A 22,650-nucleotide genomic window follows, 5' to 3' on the forward strand; every position below is an offset into this window, starting at 1 on the left:
CACCATCAACATGAAGATGCTCCAAACGCGCAAACTTACAAGTCCCGACAAGCCTTACATCAAGATACGGCCAAACTTCATGAGCACAACAGAAGACCGTGAGACAAGCACCAACAAGAGGAACCTACGGCTACCACCACTTCGGCATCTTCGCCAAGTGCTATCAAGGCATCTTCGCCTTTGGACGTACAACATCTTCTCCTACTTCCCACGAGTTCGCCTACATCGATATCTTCAACAACCAGGAGACCACCTACAAGGGAGGGCGACACTTCCATCTTCGGAAGCCCCTCAAGGAAGATGGCCGAGCATGGGAAATTCCCTTAGGTCATGGAGATGATCTATGAGGTGCCACATCATATGGGTCTCCAACAACAAGACAGTGACAAGAAGGTTGGGCTAGGTCCATCCCCTTCGACCACAACGACGAGCACGAACCTCTTCAACAACATGAAGACGACCCCCATATTGGACTCATACTCCGAGTCAAGCTACGTGAGCGCACATGAGACCTTCTCTTTGATCTCGGAGGAGAGTGATGATTTGCCACTTCCTACGGCATTCATCTTCGGAGGCGTTATGGATGAGGAGGTTGAGCATGGGACTATCCCTTCAACCAAGGCGACGATAGGAGTTGAGCATGGAGACGTTTGCACCTACATCTCTTCGACACCCACATATGATGAGATGCCCCAATTGCCATGTGAGGAGAGCCACCACCACATGAGTGACAAGAGTGACTCCACCATATGTGAAATTGAGTGCATTTCCTATGAGAGGATGAGTGTGACCACCACTAGCCCTACACTTGAGATCATGCCACACATCCTATGTGATGTTGAGAGCCATTTGAGTGACTCCACCAACCATATGAGCGAGAGCATCATACCGGGAGTGAGTGAGCCACAACACTTAGTGAGTGAGGTAGTTGACACGGCATGTGAGGCCACTATTATTTCTAATGACTTACCCTCTACTCCGAGTGTGTTTTCCCTTTTTGTGCTAGGTCTCCTACATGACGACACACCTATCCTCGACAAGTCCATACCTCCAATGGAGACGATGATGGCCATAGTGGATGATGGTGCACCCCCCACATGGTTCCATCAAGATGAAGATGACCATGACTTGGTCTTCGACACCTCACCTACAACACATGAGCGATGCTCCAAAGGTAACATAGGTGATAGTGCTTCTCTTGTCCCACTAGCGGACTGTCTTGAAAATGATTGCTTGCATGATGTTAATCACCTTATGGATTCATCACATACTATGTCTTGTTTCGATATGCCACCCATTTATGATGAATATGATGATGAGCATGTTGATTTGCCTAGTTGTGATACTATGCTCCATATGATATCATGTGAAAATTATATTGGTCACTTCATGTTTGACAATCCTTTAAACTTATCATATGCTATGAGTGAGATCTCCCATATTGCATCATTTCAATCTCAACATAGTAACTATGCATGCCCCATTAAAATAAATCCCATTTGCACTTACGGCATAGATGAGGAGATGATGGTCGTTGGCTTTTGTTTTTCATGTGATGATATTGCCATGCTTCCTTTACATGATTTGCACAATTCATCTACTATGCCATGCCATGAACACATTGCTTCGGTTATGCATTGTTTTGGATGTTGTCAATATTCTCCATGTGATGTTTCCACTAATGCTCATGGGGATATCCCCATAGTTTCCTCATACATATTAGGGGATTTTGATGCATTCCATACTTTGCATGATTCTCATAATTGCGTGCACCATATGCATTCCATGAATAACAATGCTCTACATATTTCTCATGATGCTTTACACAATTTGAGTCTCCATTATTCTATACATAATAACAAACCTCTCATGATGGATGACATGTTTCTATATCACGCATCTCATTTATTTGAGAATTGGATATTTGGTGCTAACCAACACACGCACGTGCGCGTCATAATGGATGATGTGTACATATACCACGCACACACAATTTTCCCTTTTGTCTTTGTTTTTTGTAGGTACTCACATATACTCATCAACCTCTCAATCCCAAGAGTTGAAGAAATGAGCTCTTGAGAGCAACGAGGATTTGGGATCCTGTGGATTGTCCTTACCACTGTTATCTTCGCGCAACGACTACGCGCATCTCTTTTACTTGTCTCTCACACAGCTATGGGCTATTTACCATTTGTCACCTTATTCTCATTTTACCATGTTCACTTTGCATGTTATGCTTTCTTCTATGCCTTTTCCATGCAATTGTGACCCTTGCTTGCACATACCCATGATTCACCATTATACTACAACTATGTGTATTTGCATGCTTGGTGGAGATACTTGTTGCTATTGCCATGTTCTATACATGCCCTATGCTATGGTTGATTCTTGTATTGGGAGAGTCATGATGTTCCATTGCTATTTACATAGGACTTCTTGCCAATACAATGAACCTACTTTTCTCATATCTTGTTTCTATGCTTGTCATATGTCATGTGCATTATGTATGCACACTATTTGCACACATGACATGATTGCCATGAATACTTCTAGTATGTTGCATCTTCGCACTACTAGCTTCTATGACTTGAATGCTATGATTGCTTGCTTTGTTGCATCACCCATGATACATAATTGCTCATTGCATTGGGTTGATAGCGTATATGTTCATTCCTCTCACTTGATTTGTCTTGATCATTGCCTCTTGTCTCCATTAGTGGCATATCTCATATCCCCTCGTATTGAGTGCCAACTTGCTATGCTTATTGATTGTGGAGACTTGGACATATTACTTGTGATGCATGCTTGTTTGATTGAGCCTATTATCTTTGGTTGTAGTCGCATCATATGATTTCATACCATGCCACATCTTGTACTTTCTTATGATAAGAATGATGAAAACACTTATTGGGTATTTCACCAATAGAATGCTAGGTTTTGCATTTCTCCTAACCTCATTTGTTTTTCCAAGTGTTTGTCATATTCTTTCGTTTTGAAGGATTCACAAGGCTGTACCATCACGAGACATACTGGTTATGTGAAGGCATACAAGATGAGAAACTCCAACATCCTTGAGAAAACTCCTAAAGGTGACCTCCTTCCCTTTGAGCCATCCTCAAATACACATATTGGATGGGTCATTCTTTCATTGTTGTTTCCTTCTTGTTGTCTACATGATACATCTCGCGAATGGAGGAGAGACATTGAAGATTGGCTCTATGGACCTTCACATTGTGGAGCGCTCGGACTTATTGGATGCACCTTCGAACCTCCACTCATGCCACGACATCGAGCACTGGTACACCAACACCTCCATATTTGTTGATTGTGCTCAGATATGTCATTATCCATGGACATATCATACTCGCCACAAGTTTACACCCCATGCATGCATTGACTCACATTATGCTTCTCTTGTTGCATCTATTTCTATGTCATCCATGATATATGAGCTTGTGCACTTCCTTAGCAAATTTGATGTGATGTTCCTTGATGAGATATTCATACATCATGATCATATTGCCCACCATCAATTGCATGATGACATAATCACATTGAGCACCAATTACCATGTCCATGCTTTTGATACACCGTCCCATTATGACATCATTTTGCACAATGGTCGCATTTAGCACAATGTGCTCCCATGTGCTCCCATAAGCTTCATGCGCTTTGTCATGAACAATCTTGACGAACAGACTCATACTTACTTGATGGACACGTTGTGTGCGCTAACCATTGTATTTCCGAGTGTACTTTGTATTTGCTCATTTTGCATGTACCACATACTGGAGACACCTTGGAGTACTTGGATTGCGCAGTACCTTCATCTACGTCGAACCACAAGTTCATCCACAACAACCGTTTCCATGGTGATGAGGATCACGATCCGAGGTCGGATCTTTCCCAAGGGGGGGAGATGATGCGGAGCATCCTACGATCATCCCCATGTACACTACGTCTACTCTCCAAGCCCTAAGAGGACATAAGACAAGACCTCAAGTATACGCCATTGGACACAAGGTTAACTCGCTCCTCTCCGAATCGTCACTTTTCCACATGTGAGACATGGCTACTACGTCAAACATATGTGCCATGCATGACCAGGAACCAAGAGGAAGATCATGGACAAGACGATGAGTACACCAAGCGCGAGGAGCAAGACAAGGAGCTTCTAGGAAGCTACAACTCTCGGACATTCGACAGCCACCAGACGACTAGACACTACTGAACGTCCGACGCCTGGAGTCTCCACCAGCCAGATGGACCAGATGATGAAAGCTACAGCGGTCGGATGACCGACCAAGGCCGCGCGTTCGACGACCATCAGCCACCGGACGACCGACATTGTCCAGAAATCCGGTGCCACCTCAACCGAGGCGAAACATCGAAAGTCCGGCCTCCTCTGGATGACCGGACGCTCGCAAGTGACCGGACGACCGACACTCGTCGGACGCCCGACGCCTGTCTGTGCACAGTGTAACAGGCCTGAGGCCCATGTACCCCTTCGCCCCTCACTTACCCCTTCATGGCCCTAGACTATATATACTCCTCCACCTCCACCATTTGAGGGTTGGCAAAGGATTAGCTCGTTTTAGAGATAGAGCTTTGCTCATCCACTTGGTTCTACTCCATCGAAGAGACCGCGGCCTCTTCGGAGAAGATCCATGCTTGGATTCAAGACCCCCTTCACGGGTGGACCCCTTCAAGACCTCCTCACGGAGATGAACTAGTTACCTCTTGTATCCCCATTGTTGGATTTGGGTCGTGTATCTCTTTGTGTTTCAAGGATCTAGCACATGTGTAATCGTATCTTGTTGGTTTGAGTGAATCCTCTTGTGTTTCCCCTCGTGTTTTCCCCTCGCGTTCTTCGCGTTCTTCATGGGATCCGCTCCAATCGTGAAGATCGGGCATCTAGGGTTCTCCCCTACATCATCTTCCTTTTAGGAAATGTCTCCTAGTGCCTCCACCGGAACACATGGATTGATCGCCATGTGTCCTTCTTTCCTCCTATGTCTGTCCCTGTGGAGAAATGTCACGCGGTGTTTACCGGAGTCCTTATAGCTTGTTACAGCCCGGTCACACTTGCTGCTGATCGACACGTGCATTCCTGGGACATGTATGTCTGTCCCTGTAAGTTTGTGCCACCTTGGGTTTTCGACTAGTCATGTCGGCCCGGGTTCTCTGTCATATGGATGGTAGCGACAAAATCATATACGTGAGCCAAAAGGCACAAACGATGCCTGCCAAGATAAGGCTGCAGCCGTGCGAATATCGTGCATGAGGCCGCAAAGTGATATGATGTGTTACATGCTAGACCGATGTGACTTAGGATTGGGGTCCTGACAATGCTAGGTATTTTATTCTCATGATGAGTGTTTATTCGCTTGTCATTGCATGAGAGTGTGGCATGTAATAGGGATGACCAGTCTCGAAATGAAAAAATACCATGATAATAAATTCCTTGAAAAGTGTTGGTATGGAAGGTACCCATGGATACGGCTAGCCATAGATTATGAAAGAATGGTTGAAACGAAATAGACTTTACTTTCTGTTTGGGAACCACCTATAATTTTTCTAGCATGGAAGATATTGAGAATTCTCGGTCATTTTCGTTGACAGGAAAAGCATGCCTCTCAAAATATTTTTATCTCTCGTTTAAGTCTTGACCTCTGGCACCTCTGCAAATCTCTGCTTCCCTCCGCGAAGGGCCAATCTATTTACTTTTATACAATTTTTATTTTTATGTTGAGTCGCCATCTTCTCTTATAAAAGCACCAACTAGGGAACACCATTGTCATACTTTTGTATTGGATGTAGCTAATATTTGAGTGTGTTTCATGAATGGATCAATGACTAGGCATAATGGGCTAGGGATAATGTAACACCCCGGTAATCATGCTAAAGTGATCTCTTGCCTAATGATGCCATGTCATCATAATTATTTTGCTAATCCTCACTTTGTTCCAAACCAAAGTAAAATTCAAATGACAAGTCAAATTATAATTTTACAAAAGAGTAAATTAAAAATGTTCATTAGGTTGCAAAAATTCATTAGATAATTTTCATGCATTAACAAACATTTTTATAGAGGTTTAAAATGCCCCTGGATATGAAAACAATACCCAAAACAGCCCCATTTAAGTCTTTTCCATTTAATCAAAATACAAACAACTTCAAATCACTCCCAAACTTTTTGTGGCGGGAAGGTATATTGCATACTAAAATTGAGACCAGCCACACCTTTTACAAAAGTGAATCATTGTTAAAAGAAAGTGCAAATAGAAAATAAGATAGAAAAGGGAAAAATAAAAATAAAACACTAAGCACTTAGGCCTGCTCGCTACAAGAACCGGCCCACCCCACCACTACAACCTTCTCCAACCTTCTGTTCATCGCGGGTGACATGGATGACCCGCGTGCGTACGTGGCCTGGATGGCCACGCGTCTACCATCTCGCGGCTCCTCTGGCTGGATTAGATCGGCCCCGTCCCTAGGGACGAACCCTAAATCGCCAAATCATCCTCCTCGATCCGCTCCTCTCCAAACTGCCCGTGATAGAGAGCGCCGTCGCTGCTCACCATGCCCATCGAGCTCCTCTCGCCGCCCCTCCAGGTACAGGAGTACCACCGGTATCCTACTCGTCTCCAAGCCGAAGATCGCCGCCCAAGATGTGCTTCAACGTCGCCATCTCCGCCATCTTTGTCCTCGGCATCGATGGCCTCCTCCAACGCACCCCCGAGTCCGTTGGACCCTCCTGTGCCTCCCTGGTGAGCTTAGCTCAACCCCTCTCCTCTTTCCAGCTACGAGCGCGTCCTCTGGGCCATAGAACCGCCGTGATCGGAGTCGGCCGCTGCCATGGTCCTTTTTTCCCACAGCAGCTGCCCCCATTCTTGGCAGCTGTAACCGGAGCTCCGCTCCCCACGCACACGCACTCCCGCTCCTGACACGCCTTGCCATGCCGCAGGTCGCGCCCCGCTAGGCCCAACGCCCCTCGAGAATGCGCTTGCGCGCCCCTGGCCATGCCGTGGCCTCCCCCCGCCCCAACGCACACGCAGGCCCACACATGGCCGCGTCCATGGTTCCCCGCCTCTACCTCCTGTCCGTCCGGCCTCGCGCTAGCCGCGCACACAGCCCGCGTCTGCCTTGCGCCCGAGCATGTCCCGCTCACCGCTGCACTCTGCTGCTGCTCTCTGTGCAAACACAGTAGCCTCTACGCTTGGCCGTCGCCGACCACCCCGCCCCCGTCTGCAGACGAACACCCCGCTTTTTCGGCAGCTCCTGCCGGCCGCGCTACCTGCTCGCACGGCCGCCCGCGCGGACTCGTGCTCCTGACCACAGTCACCGAGCGCCGGTGCACAGGCGAGCGAGCGTGCCCAGCGAGGCCGCCTGGCCCTTTGTAGCCCCTATTTACTTTAGGTCTACTATTAGTACTAATTAGTGGTTAGGGGTAGTGCCTATGACGTGTGGACCCCTCTGCCTAAATAAGACAATAAAAATCAGCTGTTTAGATTAAAGACAACGACACCTGGGCCCCATCTGCCTGATTTGACCAGTCAACGGTCAACTCTGTTAACTGCTGACTAGCTGTTGACTAAGTCAACTGGCCCCAGGCCCCACTTGTCGGCCTTAGTGGCTAGCCAACTGCTAGGTGACAAAAGTGTTTGACTGTGTTTTTTGAATTAATATAATTCTAGAAATTTAGAAAATGTTTAAAACTTTAAAAATAATCTATAAAATAAATCGTAACTCCAATGAAAATAATTTATATATAAAAATCGATCAGAAAAATATGACGAATCCGATAATGCAATCAATTCATCTGTCACATGCCTCTAGCATGATGCACATGGAACCATCCCCCTATTTTCATCTGTCTAGAAAATGCCAAACGCCGGGAAAACCCCTCCGGATATTTTCCCGCTCCGTTTGTAACGCGTAGCCCTGTGTTAGGTCATCCCTAGCACCGCGATTGCCATATATGCTTTGTGATGCTTCGATTGCTCTGTTATTTATTGTGTTCCCCCTCCGTTACTTCTTTCCGGTAGACCCCGAGACCGCTGTCGATGCCACTGTGATCGACTACGTCGACGAGGACCCTTCTTCCTTTTCAGCAGAGCTTCCAAAAGCAAGCAAAACCCCTTGATCATTGCTATATCACCCATTCCCTTCTCTCTTATGCTTGAAATTAAACTGCTACTGCTTTTGTATAATCCTATTCTGATGCATAGCCTGATTTTGTAAGCTGCAATTGCTACCTTACTTGTTTATCCGAAACTACTTAGTATAGGTTGGTTAGTGATCCACCAGTGACCCCTCACCTTGTCCCAGTTGCCCCCGCTTCATGATCAATGACTCGATCAACGTGATCAACATCCGGAGCCCAACACATCACATCACATCCCCGCTTAGTTGTACAACTCTGCAGAGCTACTATCGAGTGCTGGGGATGATACCTCGTATAGCACTTCTGATGCTAACTCTGTAGTGTAGCTAATCGGTCATGGTCTTCGAGGGTGATTCTTCCTTCACCACTCCCGACAACGACTCTGTCGTGCAAACCCTCAAGTGTGGACCATCGAGGGTGATTCCTCCAAGTCCACCTTGACAGTTACATCGAGTGGGAATCCATCGAGGGTGATTCCTCGGGTTTCCCCCTTGCTGCTTTGGACACATGGTTACTTTGATGTTAAGTCGGTCGGCTCCGAGGGGTACCTGCGAGTTGATGTGTAGTCGGGTTGACCTGGAGGGTACCCGCGAGATTTCTGTGGCACAGCCAGGCATTCCCGGCCCTTGCCGCAAGTCCACGAGACGGGACGACGGGGTCACATGATTATGAGTCTTTGATCGTTACCGCGCGCTCCCAAGACACTAATGGATTTGGGTATTTGATATGAGTTGGCCACTGGCCTGTACGCACTAACCACCACGCGGGAACAAATATGGGCACTCGGCGTCGTATGTATCAGCCGAAGCTCTTCAGACGTCAGCGACTGAGCGGCGCACACCCGAGTGGCCCGCGTAAGCACCTACCTTGTATAAGGAGGTTGGCAAGACTGACACCGGTCTCGTACGCAACGAGCATAAGTGCAAAGGGTGATGTGCCCAAGACCCCTGTGCTTAGGATGTAGACCGGAGTGCTGGCCTCTCTATTGAGCCTAGGTAGTGCTATGATGTGTTGATCTTTCGAGGCCGGGCATCACCCAGGAAAGTGTGTCCGGCCAAAGTGATTGAGCGTGTTGGGTAATTTGGTGCACCCTACAGGGAAGTTTATCTATTCAAATAGCCAGGTCCACGGTAACAGGACAACTTGGAGTTGTATCCCGATCTATACAACTAGAACTGGATACTGAGATGTGAAATGGATATGATGGCTCCGGGATTGCTTTCTCGCAGGGAGTTGAGAAAGGATCTCTAGGCGTTAATGCTACAACATGCTTGCTAATTATAATATGCTATTTTGTACTCTTCTAAATGCTTCAAGACGCTTGAAGATGCTAGTCTTTAATAGGCTAGGCCTTCCCTCTATTCTGGAATTTCTGCAATTAAGTCCAAAGATACAACCCCGTTCCTTTGATACCGATGCATACTTAGCATAGTTCTGATGTAAGTCTTGCGAGTACTTTGGATGAGTAATCACGGTTGCTTTGCTACCTCTTTTCCCTCTATATCCGATTGTTGCGATAAGATGACGGATCCCATGAGCCTGATGCCACCACCGACGACTACTACTACCCCGAGGGTGCCTACTATTATGTGGAGACCATCGACGGCCAGGAGTAGTTAGCAGGATCCCAGACAGGAGGCCTTGCTTTAAGGAAGACTTGTTTAACTTATGTCTATGCTCAGATATTGTTGCTTCCGCTGAATCATTTGTATTCGAGCCCCCGAGGCCCCTGGCTTGTAATATAAAGCTTGTATGACTTTAATTTGTGTCTAGAGTTTTGTTGTGATATATTCCTGTGAGTCCCTGATGCTGATCATACATATTTGCGTGTATGATTAGTGTATAATTGAATCGGGGGTATCACAAGTTGGTATCAGAGCCAAATGCCTGTAGGTAGCCCGCTTTTCAACTCCTTGGCCGATGTTGAGTCTAGTCTTTGGAAAACTTTTACTAACATTGTTGTGTGGTTTTCGGTCCCACATCACAAATGGGTGGTATTATGATATTTTATTCCTCATCTTTACTCTAGGACTCTCATCTCTCTTTTATTCGGGTTAAATGATTTTACTAACTCTAACTCTAGGTTCTCGTAACTACTTCCTCCCGGAGCGCCCCTCATTCGAGACGATGGCTTGCCTCAGAAGATTCTAACGATACTCTACGATGTTTTCCCGAGACCCTTGTGTGCATCGGAAATACAATCACCTACCACCTATATATCCTTATGGATAACGACTTACATTTTCCATTCATACCATCATCCCTAGTTGCTCTTGTTATTCACAAGATACATTGGAATACTATAAGATCTTCCGGTAATCCTGTGCCAACTATTGCTCTGCAAATACTTGTATGCTTGCATTATGGTTAATTCCATATGATCCATATATATAAATATTCATCGAAATCATTCATGATTGTCATTCTGATCCTACTGATTCAACATATGTGCAATTACTCGCAATCTTCTATTGACCCTTACAATTTTACTTTCAGCTCAGACATTTTTTTAACATGAGCTGGTTCTCGGCCAATCAAATTACCAAACTTACACATTCTTAATCAGAACATCTGATTCTGATACACCGATTTGGAAATAATAAATCCTTTGTATTTAAGCTTTGGGTTATTCAGATACTACTATAATCCGGTGCCTTTGCATCCTTTCTTCCTCTGATTGAGTACCCATACCCACATCAGCTCTGTTGTGGACCGCCAAATCATTTTTTGGATTAATATCCGACCCTGTCCTTCATATTCAATAATCTTGTCAGTTCTTCCCCTGATATATAATGCCTTTTGTAAATTGTAACCTCTTCTTTTGTCAACAATACTATGCTTTCGAGATTGTGCTAATTACTCCTGAAGATTGTGGTATCTGTTCCTAAGATGCCCGATGGGTTGAACCTATGCGTTTTCTATTCTGTGTGAACCTGAAACTTCTACGGTTCATCCTCTGCCGGTGTTATGCCAGATAAAATTTCAACACTAAACTTCGTCAAAAGTGAGAAGTGAATGAAAGATTATGCATTGGAGAAGTGGGAATCAACCTTGAACTGTGTGTTCATGCCCATGGACACGTTGTAGATCCTATCATGGAAGCTTCTAGTAATAATAACTATTTCCTTGATATAATATCATCTGGTATCTGTGAATTGATCCTTTGCAATCGTGGTTTTGTCCATATTTTCTCCTTCATTCTATGTCTCAGAGAAGTTAAAGCACTAGTATTTTGTAGATCAATATATCTCTACAAATTCTATTTTCATCTCTGGGTATTACCCTCTAGTATCTCGAGAATATCAAAGAACTGTGTTGCTTCCTATGAGTCTTCAACTAGTATTGCTTCTCACCGATTTCGGATTTCCCCTGGGTTCTGAGTTATTAGTCACTCGTGAACACCGATAAGTGAATCGATTCCACACTCCGATTCAATAAATCTAAGTAATTTTCGTTGCTTGCGAGTTCAATAATCCCTCAAGTCATTCCTAGCCTGATCGGCTATATCATTATCGTGCTAAATTTTAACTATGCTACCTGGTCCTTCTTCACAGAGCACAATTTTCGACGATGAGCTATCCTTACGTTGATCTTCCTCCTCATATCATTTCGCCTTGAATAGCAAGCTTGATTTCGAGTTTGTGTCATACTCGTGGTTCCAATAACATTTCTCTTCATCATTCCTTTGATTTGATGTCATCGCCGATCGATTACATCTTCATAAAATCTCTCGATAAATGTGTCATGATCATCATCAACATTCTAAGCTCTTCTAGGATATCAATCGAATTCATGAGGAGAAATACCATCTTTGCCTCTCGATAAATTGTGTTATCAACAACAATATTCTTGCCTTCCCCACAACACAAACTTGTTCGTTTTTGTGTTGTATTTTGATTTCCTTGCTATCTAGCTTATGTTATGTTCTACCTTGGAGTATTACCATCTTATATGTCAAGGATGTAGTGAGAATTGCTCCACGTATTAAGAATTCTTGATATAAGTAATACTTCTCGCCATCTCCGTTCTTTTCTTGCTCCCCATGTTGTTTCTAACCGGAATACTGACAATTGAACTATGACGTGTGAATTCAAAACTTCTAGCAACCCTATTGCTTTGAAGTGAATGATCGATAGTTTCATTCTAGGTCTTTTGGTTATTGAATCACCATTCTAACATTGATCGTGCTACTTGGTCCATATTTCCATGTGCATTTTCGTTCAATGTTTAATTGTGGATGTTCTCCTCGAACATACTTCATTATATACTTTTGTGTGTCCAATGCTATCACCTGGTTCACTTAATTGTGGAAATCCATGTTTATGGAAATCTCGCTAAATTGTTGCTGAGCCCGTCGGCCACATCCGCATCTTTTCCTTGCTAAAATTGTATGACTTATTTTATAAGTTGTTTCCAATGGATCCTTTGTGTATTCAAGGTCTGACCTTTACCTGATGACCTTGTCAATGCTATGCCAAAGCATGACTGTCGTACTTAAACATCAACAAGAACTTTGGAAGCATAATGCTAAATGTTTCTTGATCAATTATCCAAACACCATTGTATGTGTAACATCATAAGTTTGCTCTTGGGAAGGAGATACACCTAATACTCGTGTATACACATTTTCCTTTGCATTGTTATGTTTAAATCTGATAATCACTTTTCCTTTCCATTGGTTTGTTTAACACTTCTTGTGACTATATGATATAAGCAGTAATAAATCCCTGCTTAAGTAAGCACCTCAGTGTACAACTCTGTCAGTAAGACCCTATTACTATTGTTGATGACATTCCAGTAACCACCGATGGACGAGAACTTTGCCTATTGGTTCGCCTCGTTCAACGAGCAGGAAAATGGTTCTCTTCATCCCTCGCCCTTTGGTAACGATGTTGTTGCCCACATAACTAACGGGCTATTCTCTGACATGCGTTGTTATCATGACCGTGCAAGATGTCAGCGCCCTACTTACTTTTAACCCACATGGTGGGCCCATAACACACAGTTCCACAGGATCGAAACCTGACTCTCTTGTACACCCATGTTTCTAAAGTAATTCCTCATGCTTGGCTTCATATGTAATTCACGAGCCACATTCCTAGTGATCTACTCTAGTATCAAACACAATATTTATTTTCGTTGCTCTGAACCCCTTTCACCTTCTGATTAGGCATGGAACGATTTCCTGCCCGCTCGAAACTTCTCATGGTATCTTCTTACTTTGCTCTCGATATTTTCTTAGGTTTCAACTCAAGAGTTACTTTCCACCGCCTTCCCTGATGTTATCTACTAGATAAACAAATTTCTAGAGGACCGTTCTTCCGAAGTTACCCCTTGTCCTTTCGTAAGTACAATGAAGACCCTGAAGAAAGGATGACGACTTCATCATGATGAATTGAAGTAGAGAAATGAAGACATCAATGAAAGGGATCAAATTCTTCGAGAAGAGCAACCAAGGACAAGAAGATCCGTTAGAATTTTGTTGCCAGGACATTCCCCCTTACTCCACCTCTTAAAACTCGAGACGAGATTTCTTGTAGTGGAGGAGATTCGTAACACCCCGGTAATCATGCTATAGTGATCTCCTGCCTAGTGATGCCATATCATCATATTTATTTTGCTAATCCTCACTTTGTGCAAACCAAAGTCAAAATCAAATTCAAATGACAAGTCAAATTATAATTTTATAAAACAATAAATTAAAAATGTTCATTAGGTTGCAAATATTCATTAGATAATTTTCATGCATTAGGAAATTTTTATAGAGGTTTAAAATACCCCTGGATATGAAAACAGTACCCAAAACAACGCCATTTAAGTCTTTTCATTTAATCAAAATACAAACAACTTCAGAGAACTCCCAAAATTTTTGTGGTAGTGAGGTATATTGCATACTAAATATTGAGACCAGCCACACCTTTCTACAAAACTGAATCATTGTTAAAAGAAAGTGCAAATAGAAAATAAGATAGAAAAAGGGAAAATAAAAATTAAACATTGAGCACTTAGGCCTGCTCGTTACAGGAACCGGCCCAACCCACCACTACAACCCTCTTCAACCGCGCCGGGCCATCCCGCGGCTCCTCTGGCTTCATAAGGCCTTGTACAATGGGAGATGCTTAGCGAAGGTGCTTAGAGAAATAAACCAGGATTTCTTTAAGCACCGGTGCCTATTTCTAAGCGTCTCTTCTGTAGAAATAAGCACCGGTGCTTCAGAAAAACTCGGTTTATTTTTCTAAACACCTCCCTAAGCATCTCCCATTGTACAAGGCCTTAGAGAAATAAATCAGACTTTCCTTAAGCATCGGTGCTTATTTGTACAGGGTAGACGCTTAACTAAGCGTCTCTTCTGTAGAAATAGGCACCGGTGCTTCAGAAAATCTCGGTTTATTTTTCTAAGCACCCCTCTAAGCATCTCCCATTGTACAAGGCCTAAGATCGACCCCGTCCCCAGGGACGAACCCTAAATCCCCAAATCATCCTCCTCGGTCCGCTCCTCTCCAAACCGCCCGCGACAGAGAGCGCCGTTGCCACTCACCGTGCCAATCGAGCGCCACTCGCCGCCCCTCCAGGTACAGGAGCATCGCCGGTCTCCTCCTGGTCTCCAAGCCAAAGATCGCGACCCCGGATGTGCTTCAACATCGCCATCTCCGCCATCTTTGTCCTATGCATCGACGGCCTCCTCCGACCGATTCACCGTGGCCAACGCACCCCCAAGGCCGCCGGGCCCTCCCGTGCCTCCCTAGTGAGCTCCGCTCATTCCCCCCTCTTTCTAGCGGCGCGCGCGTCCTTTGGGCCGTAGAACCGCCGTGACCGGAGTCGGCCGCCGCCATGGTCGTTTTCCCCCGCAGTAGCTGCCCCCGTTCTGGGCCGTTGTAACCGAAGCTCCGCTCCCCACGCACACACACTCCCGCTCCCGACGTGCCTTGCCATGCCACAAGGCGCGCCCGGCCAGGCCCCACACCCCTCGTGCACGTGCTCGCGCGTCCCTGGCCATGTCGTGGCCGTGCTCCCCCTCACACGCAGGCCCGCACGTGGCCGCGCCCGCTGTTCCCCGCCTCTACCTCCTGTCCGTCCGGCCTCGCGGCCCGCCTCTGCCTTGCGCTCGAGCACGCCCCGCTTACTGCCGCACTCTGCTGCTACTCTCTATGCAGCCGCCACAGCCACTGTGCTCGGCCGCTGTCGTCGACCACCCCGCCTCTGGTCGACGAGAGCGGCTGAGCACAGCGGCTGTGGCGCCACCTGCTCCCCCGGCCGCCCGCGCGGCCTACTGCTCCTAGCCACAGCTGCCAAGCGCCAGTGCGCACGCGAGCGTGCATGCCCAGCGAGGCCGCCTGGCCCTCTGTATTTGGGGTCCGACCCCTGTTTAATTTAGGTCTAGTATTATTCCTACTTAGGCTAATTAGTGGTTAGGGGTAGTGCCTATGACGTGTGGAGCCCGCTGCCTAAATAAGACAATAAAAATCACTTGTTTAGATTAAAGACAATGACACCTGGGCCCCATCTGCCAGATTTGACCAGTTAGCAGTAAACTATGTTGACTACTGAATGGGCCGTTGACTAAGTCAACTGGGCCCCTGGCCCCACATGTCAGCCTCAGTGGCTAGCCCACTGCTAGGTGACAAAAGTGTTTGACTGTGTTTTTGAATTAATATAATTCCAGAAATTCAAAAAATGTTTAAAACTTTAAAAAATCATATAAAATAAACCGTAACTCCGATGAAAAATTATATATGAAAATCGATCAGAAAAATATGATGAATCTGATTACGCAATCAGTTCATGTGTCACATGCCTCTAGCATGACGAACATGGAACCGTCCCCCTCTCTTCATCAGTTCGAAAAATGCTAAACGCTGGGAAAACCCCTCCGGATAATTTCTCGCTCCGTCTGTAATGCGTACCCGGTACCCCTATGTTAGGTCACCCCTAGCACTGCAAATTGCCATGTTATGCTTTGATTGCTCTGTTATTTATTGTGTTCCCGCTCCGTTACTTCTTTCTGGTGGACCCCAAGACCGTTGTCGATGCCACTATGATTGACTACGTCGACGACGACGCTTCTTCCTTTTCAGCAGAGCTTCCAGGCAAGCAAAACCCCTTGATCGTTCCTATATCGCCCATTCCCTTCTCTCTTATGCTTGCATTAGAACTCCTACTGCTTTTGTATGATCCTATTCTGATGCATAGCCTGATTTTGTAAGCTGCAATTGTTACCTTACCCGTTTATCCTAAACAACTTAGTAAAGGTTGGTTAGCGATCCACCATTGACCCCTCACCTTGTCCCATTTGTCCCCGCTTCATGACAGATAACTCGATCAACGTGATCAACATACAGAGCCCGACACATCACATCACATCCCCTTAGTTGTACGACTCTGCGGAGCTACTTTGAGTGCCGAGGGTGATACCTCATATAGCACTTCTGATGTTAAGTCTGTAGTGTAGCTACCGGTCCTGGTATTTGACGGTGATTCCTCCTTCACCACTCCTGATAAAGACTCTGTCGTGCAACCACTCAAGTGTCGACCATCGAGGGTGATTCCCTAAGTCCACCTTAACGGTTAAATCGAGTGGGAATCCATCGAGGGTGATTCCTCGGGTTTCCCCCCTGCTATTTTGGACACACGGTTAATTTGACTTTACCGCAGAACCATGTTGAAGTAGGGTCGGCCTTGAGGTGTATCCGCGAGTTGATGTGTAGTCGGGTTGACCTATAGGGTACCCACGATATTTCTATGTGGCATAGCCGGGCATTCCGGTCCTTTGCCGTAAGTCTGCGAGACGGGGCGACGGGGTCACATGATCTTGAGTCTCTGCTCGTTACCGCGCGCTCCCAAGACACTAATGGATTTCGGTATTTGATCTGAGTTGGCCACTGGCCTATATGCACAAACCGCCACGCGAGAACAAATATGTTCTCTCGGAATTGTATGTATAAGCCGAAGCTCTTCAAACATCGGCGACTGAGTGACGCATGCCCGGGTGGCCCACGTAAGCACCTGCCTTGTATAAGGAGGTTGCTAGGATTGACACCGGCCGTGTACGCAACATGCACGAGTGCGAAGGGCGATGGGACCAAGACCCCTGCGCGCTTAGGATGTAGACCGGCGTGCTAGCTTCTTTGTTGAGCCTAGGTAGGGCTACGACGTGTTGATCTTCCGAGGCCGGGCATGACCCAGGAAAGTGTGTCCGACCAAAGTGATCGAGCGGTAATGTGGTGCACCCCTGGAGGGAAGTTTATCTATTTGTCGTGCGAAAATACGGCCACCTATGGGGCCATCAACCCCTTGTGTTTCGGCACTGGAAAGAGCACATTGCACAAAGAGCGGAGGGCGCAAAGCAGGACAGCAGAGATCACACAGGCAGTTTTTACCCAGGTTCTGGCCGCTGCGAGGCATAAAACCCTACTCCTGCTTTGGTGGATTGATGAGGGACCATAGTGGAGACACATCGCTCTAGCCCGGCAAGGTTGCCTCGGGGCGTGAGCAGCTATGCGCATATGAGTGTACAAGGGTTCGAATCCTTTCTATCGTTGCCACGGCCCTCGTTTTATAGATCAAGGGGTCACCACAATGGCAAATCAATCAGTTTGTACTGATTAGATAGAAAACACTGCTATCATACCTAACTCTGCAGGCAAGACAGGGCGCATTAAATGTGCCGCTTAGTGTCACATCATAGGGCAGTCCGGCAAGCCTTGTCGGGCTGTTCGGCCACCTCCTCACCTGCCAGTGTGACACGTCTCTGGACGGGTGTCATTTGGAGGTAACTTCCTTAGGAAGTGGCTGCCACGTGCCAAATAACAGCCACTTAGCCACTTGGGGGCTCGACACCGCACCGATCGGTGACTTGCGTTGCTGTGAGGTGGAGCGGTAGAGCCTTGGCAGGGTAGGCTGCCCTCATCATGCCCGGCAGGCCTGCCAGGACAGTCTTGAGACTTGCCTTCGGGGCAACCTCGACCTTGCCAGGCTCGCCTGCCCAGCAAGGGAGGTTTTTCCTTGCTGGTATCTTGCTCCTTTAGCTCGAGTTGGTCTTCTTGATCCGCTGATCTCTTCTGCTTGGTTTGGCCTTGGATGTTGCAACCTTGCTCTTAAGCATGTGTATAGTCTGGGCAACACACCTGGGGTTTGTTGCACCGATAGGAGCCCCCGGGCCTGGCCTGAACGCGTTGCCGGGCATCGTCGGGGTAGGCCCTATCCAGTACACACGCGAGAGGGTGGTAGTAGCTTGTCCTTTGGGATCTTCTTTGCTTCTTCATTAATCTGGGCTTGGATCAGTTTTCGGTTCTCCCTTGCGTCGCGTAACACCAATTGTAGTGGGGCCATCTTTGTAATGGCCCGTGAATGACTTTAACGCATAGGGGAGTAACTGCTAATTCACTCTTCCCACCACACCCTTATCCTTTGCCACGTATGCTGCATGTATTGAGTGGGGTAGGTAACGGAGGCATGTGGTGCGGAAAGAGCGCTATGGCAGGGACCCGGTCTTCTTGGGTTGGTGGAGAGGGACGGCGGTTACCCACCAAGGGATCAGTCCCCAGCCTCGTTTCCCCTATAAAGGGGATGTGGGCGGGGGTGCAGGCTCACAGCAATCTCCCCCCCCCACTCGGTCTTCTGGTGTTGTGTCTTCGTTATGGCGCGGGGAGGGGAAGAAGGGCATGATGTAGGGTAGAACCCTAGATGCCCGATCTTTCACGAAATGGAGGGGATCACGCGAAGAACACCAAGAACACGGGGGGAAAATCGAGAGGAACACTCAAGAACAAGTCCAATCACACGTCCACTAGACAATCAAACACACAAGGTACATGAACAACAAAGGGAAAGATACAAGGTAAAGTTCGTCACAAATCCAAAGGAGCTGGGGGGCTTGATGATCCAGATAGATCCTTCCCCAAGTGGGTCTTGATATCCTCGGGATCTTCTCCTAGATGGAGGTCTTGGCTTCCAATGGAGTAGTCTCTCTCTCTCAAGAGGAGAACGTAGGAGCAAAGCTCACATACAAATGAGCTATCATATTTGCTAACCCTAACTAGGAGGAGGGAGTGGCCTATTTATAGTATAAGCCACGAAGGGGTAAGTGGGAAAGGGATACATGGGCCTCTGGCACGGTTAGGAACGCAAGGTGCTAGATGTCCGGGCTGGGGGCCGGATGTCCGAGGTCTCGATCGGATGTCCGGGTTTGAGTGGAAGTTCGATTGCTATCTGGATACGTCGCTGCCAGATTTCCGGGACGGGTGCCGGATGTCCGGGCGTTGCTGAGGTGCCGGATGTCCGGCCGCTCATGCTGTTGGCCATCTAATGGGGCAGCTCCTGCGCGGCTCCCCAGGGGCCGAAGTAGCTTAACAACTCTGTATTCTTCCGTCGTCGCTTTCATGCTTCCCTCGCGGATGGTGTAGTTGTTCATTGGTGCTTGAACTCCTCCTCGTCGTCTGTGAAGCTCCGACAATACCTATGCATGCACATGGGAGAAGTGTCAAGTAGTATACCATCCTCGAAGGGGTCAAGTGAGCATGTGTAAAGGAGATGATTCACCTTTGTGTATGTGAAGTAGATGTCGCACGTGTCACTCGCCGAACGAACTCTTGACATGGTGATGTCCGTAGGATGCTCTGCATCATCTCCCACCCTTGGGAAAGATCCGACCTCGGATCGAAAACCAAATTACCATGGGAAAGAGATGGCTTCGCCGTGTAGAAGTGGACATTCACCAAGTACTCGTCATCTTGAAGCTTGAAATGGGCACTCTCCAATGTCGCACCGTCTTGTGATTCCTTCAAAAGGAGTAAGGACAACAAACACTTGGAAAAACAAATGTGGTTAGCGTTAGTGCAAAACCAAGCATACAAGAGGTGATTCACCAAACAAGTGTCGTCATCAAGCATAGCATAGGGTGTGACAAAAGATTGTGACATGGCATGTAAGCTTATTAATCGAGCACAAGAAAAGATATCATGGGGACAAGTATGTAATTGTGAGGTAGAGATGCAAATATGTTTGACAAGAGAATAAGCATCTACCTCAAGGTCATAGCAAGCATTCACAAATTGCTCAATGAAGGGTCTATGGTAGGCATACGAATCATTCACAACACCAAACAAAATGAAGTGTCTAAACACATGGGTCAAGTGCAAGACAATCCAAGCATAACGTGCATAGGGTTTAGTGAAGATAGTGTGGAACTCAACACAATAGAAAGGGCAATTGTTCATCATGTGTGAGGCAATCAAGGCAATCATGTAGCAATCAATGGGACATGGCATATCTGAAGAAATAACATTGTGGCAACCAACCATATTATAGGAGCAAGTAATCCAAGAATGGGATGCAACACACAAGGTATATATGTCATGAGGCACAGAAAGGTGAAAATGATAAGTCGAAGAAAGATCTCTAACATGTGCGTAATCAAGTGGTCCAAGATGAACAATAAGTCTCATGGTGCAAGCAACACAAGTAGTATGATCCGCAATATCCATGCTCAAGAAAGATGTCACCTTGAAGGCGTGTCCTTGTGCATCCTTCACAATGTCAAAGTGCAAGCAAATGCAGTGTAGAAGCGAGTCGTGGTGGAATGTATGAGGCTCGCTCTGAAGAGCTCGAATGGTCAACTCACGTGTAGTGGAAGTCGACACAAAGTCCAAGTATCCTACACATGCGCACAATAAAGCAAAGAACGTATGCGCGTGGTAGATAAACACATCACCCATCATGATGGTTATCTTCTCTTGCACATAACCATTAGAAGCACAAGTGCATGAATAACATGATGCAACAATGGAAATATTCATGGCACTAGGTATATGGTGCAAAGAGTTAAGACAAGCATGCTTCACAAGAAATATGTCAAAATCTCCAAATATATGTGAGAATGCTATGGGGGCAATCTCATTAGCAAGAGTTAAGTCATTGTTGCACTCAATATATGTCAAATTATCTAGCATGAGAGAGGCAACACATGGAGATACATGATAAGAAGAAATAACAATCATGTGCAAAGCATGTAGATGGTTGTCATCAACCGTATGAAATGAGCAAGTATGAATCACTGGTGATGCAACATAAGCAAGCATAGTAATCAAGTCGTGCAAGCTAGTAGTGCGAAGATGCAACATACTAGAGGAAATCATGGCAATCATGTCATGTGAGCAAATAATAGGCATAGACAATGCACATGACATATCGCAAGCACGAACATAAAGCAAGATCATAGTATCATCATAGGAATGGGTCGTAAGTGGAACATGGCAATAACAAGCAATATCTCCACCAAGCTTGCAAATACACATACAAGTACTAGAATCAATCATCATGTGTAATGCAAAACATGGGTCACAAATGCATGGAAAAGGTATAGGAATGAGCATATCATGCAAAATGAACATGGCAAGATGGGCATAGAATATGTAATGGAGAACAACCCAGAACCATGTGAGGGCCATGTAGAATAAATGCGCGAAGTCTTTGCCCGAAGGGGCCGGTGGGAAAACCAATCCATGCGATCCCAAGTCATCGTTGCTCTCTAGAGCTCATTTTGTCAACTCATGGGATTGTGAGGTTGACAAGTATTCATGGGTACCTACACAAAAATACATAAACCAAAGAAATTGTGTGCACGGTAAATGTACACATCATCCATCATGATGTGTATGTGCACGTGTGAGTTAGCACAAGATAAGCATCGCTCAAAGAAATTTGATGCATGGTATAGGAACATGTCATCCATCATGAAAGAATAGTTATTGTGTATAACACGACGGGGACACAAATTGAGAATGCAAGTATATGGCACATCGATAGCATGTTTATTCATGGGAAGCATATTGTGCGCACAAGTATTGAGATCATGCAATGGATGGGATTGATAAAAATATCCTAACATGTATGAGGAAACTATGGGGGTCTCCTCATGAGCAATATCGGAAACATCATACGGAGAAAATGGACAACATCCAAAACAATGTATATCCGAAGTTAGGTGGTCATGGCATGGCATATGAGATAAAATGATGCAAAGGGAGCATATCAATATCATCACAAGAAAAACAATGCCAATAACCATGGGCTTGTAATCTATACTATATGTGCAAATTGGGTTTATTTTGATGGCATATGCATAGTTACTACGAAGAGATTGAAAATATGACATATGATTGATCTCATGCATAGCATATGACTAGTCAAGCGGATTGTCAAACATGATGTGACCTAAAGAATTATCACAAGAAATCCTATGTAACATGGCATCACAACTAATAGAGTCCACATGGCAATCATCAAACTCATCATAAATGGGTAAATCATCGCATGGGGAAATCTTACTAGCATGAAGCATGGTAATAGGTGGATCAACATCATGCAAGCAATCATTGTCAACATAGTCCACTAGTGGGACAAGATCATCACCTTCACCTATGTTACCTTTTTCATTCCACTCAAGTGGTGTAGGTGAGGTGGTAAAGACCGAATGGTGCTCATCA

This window comes from Triticum aestivum, chromosome 7D, assembly GCF_018294505.1.
Source record: "Triticum aestivum cultivar Chinese Spring chromosome 7D, IWGSC CS RefSeq v2.1, whole genome shotgun sequence".
Lineage (NCBI taxonomy): Eukaryota > Viridiplantae > Streptophyta > Magnoliopsida > Poales > Poaceae > Triticum > Triticum aestivum.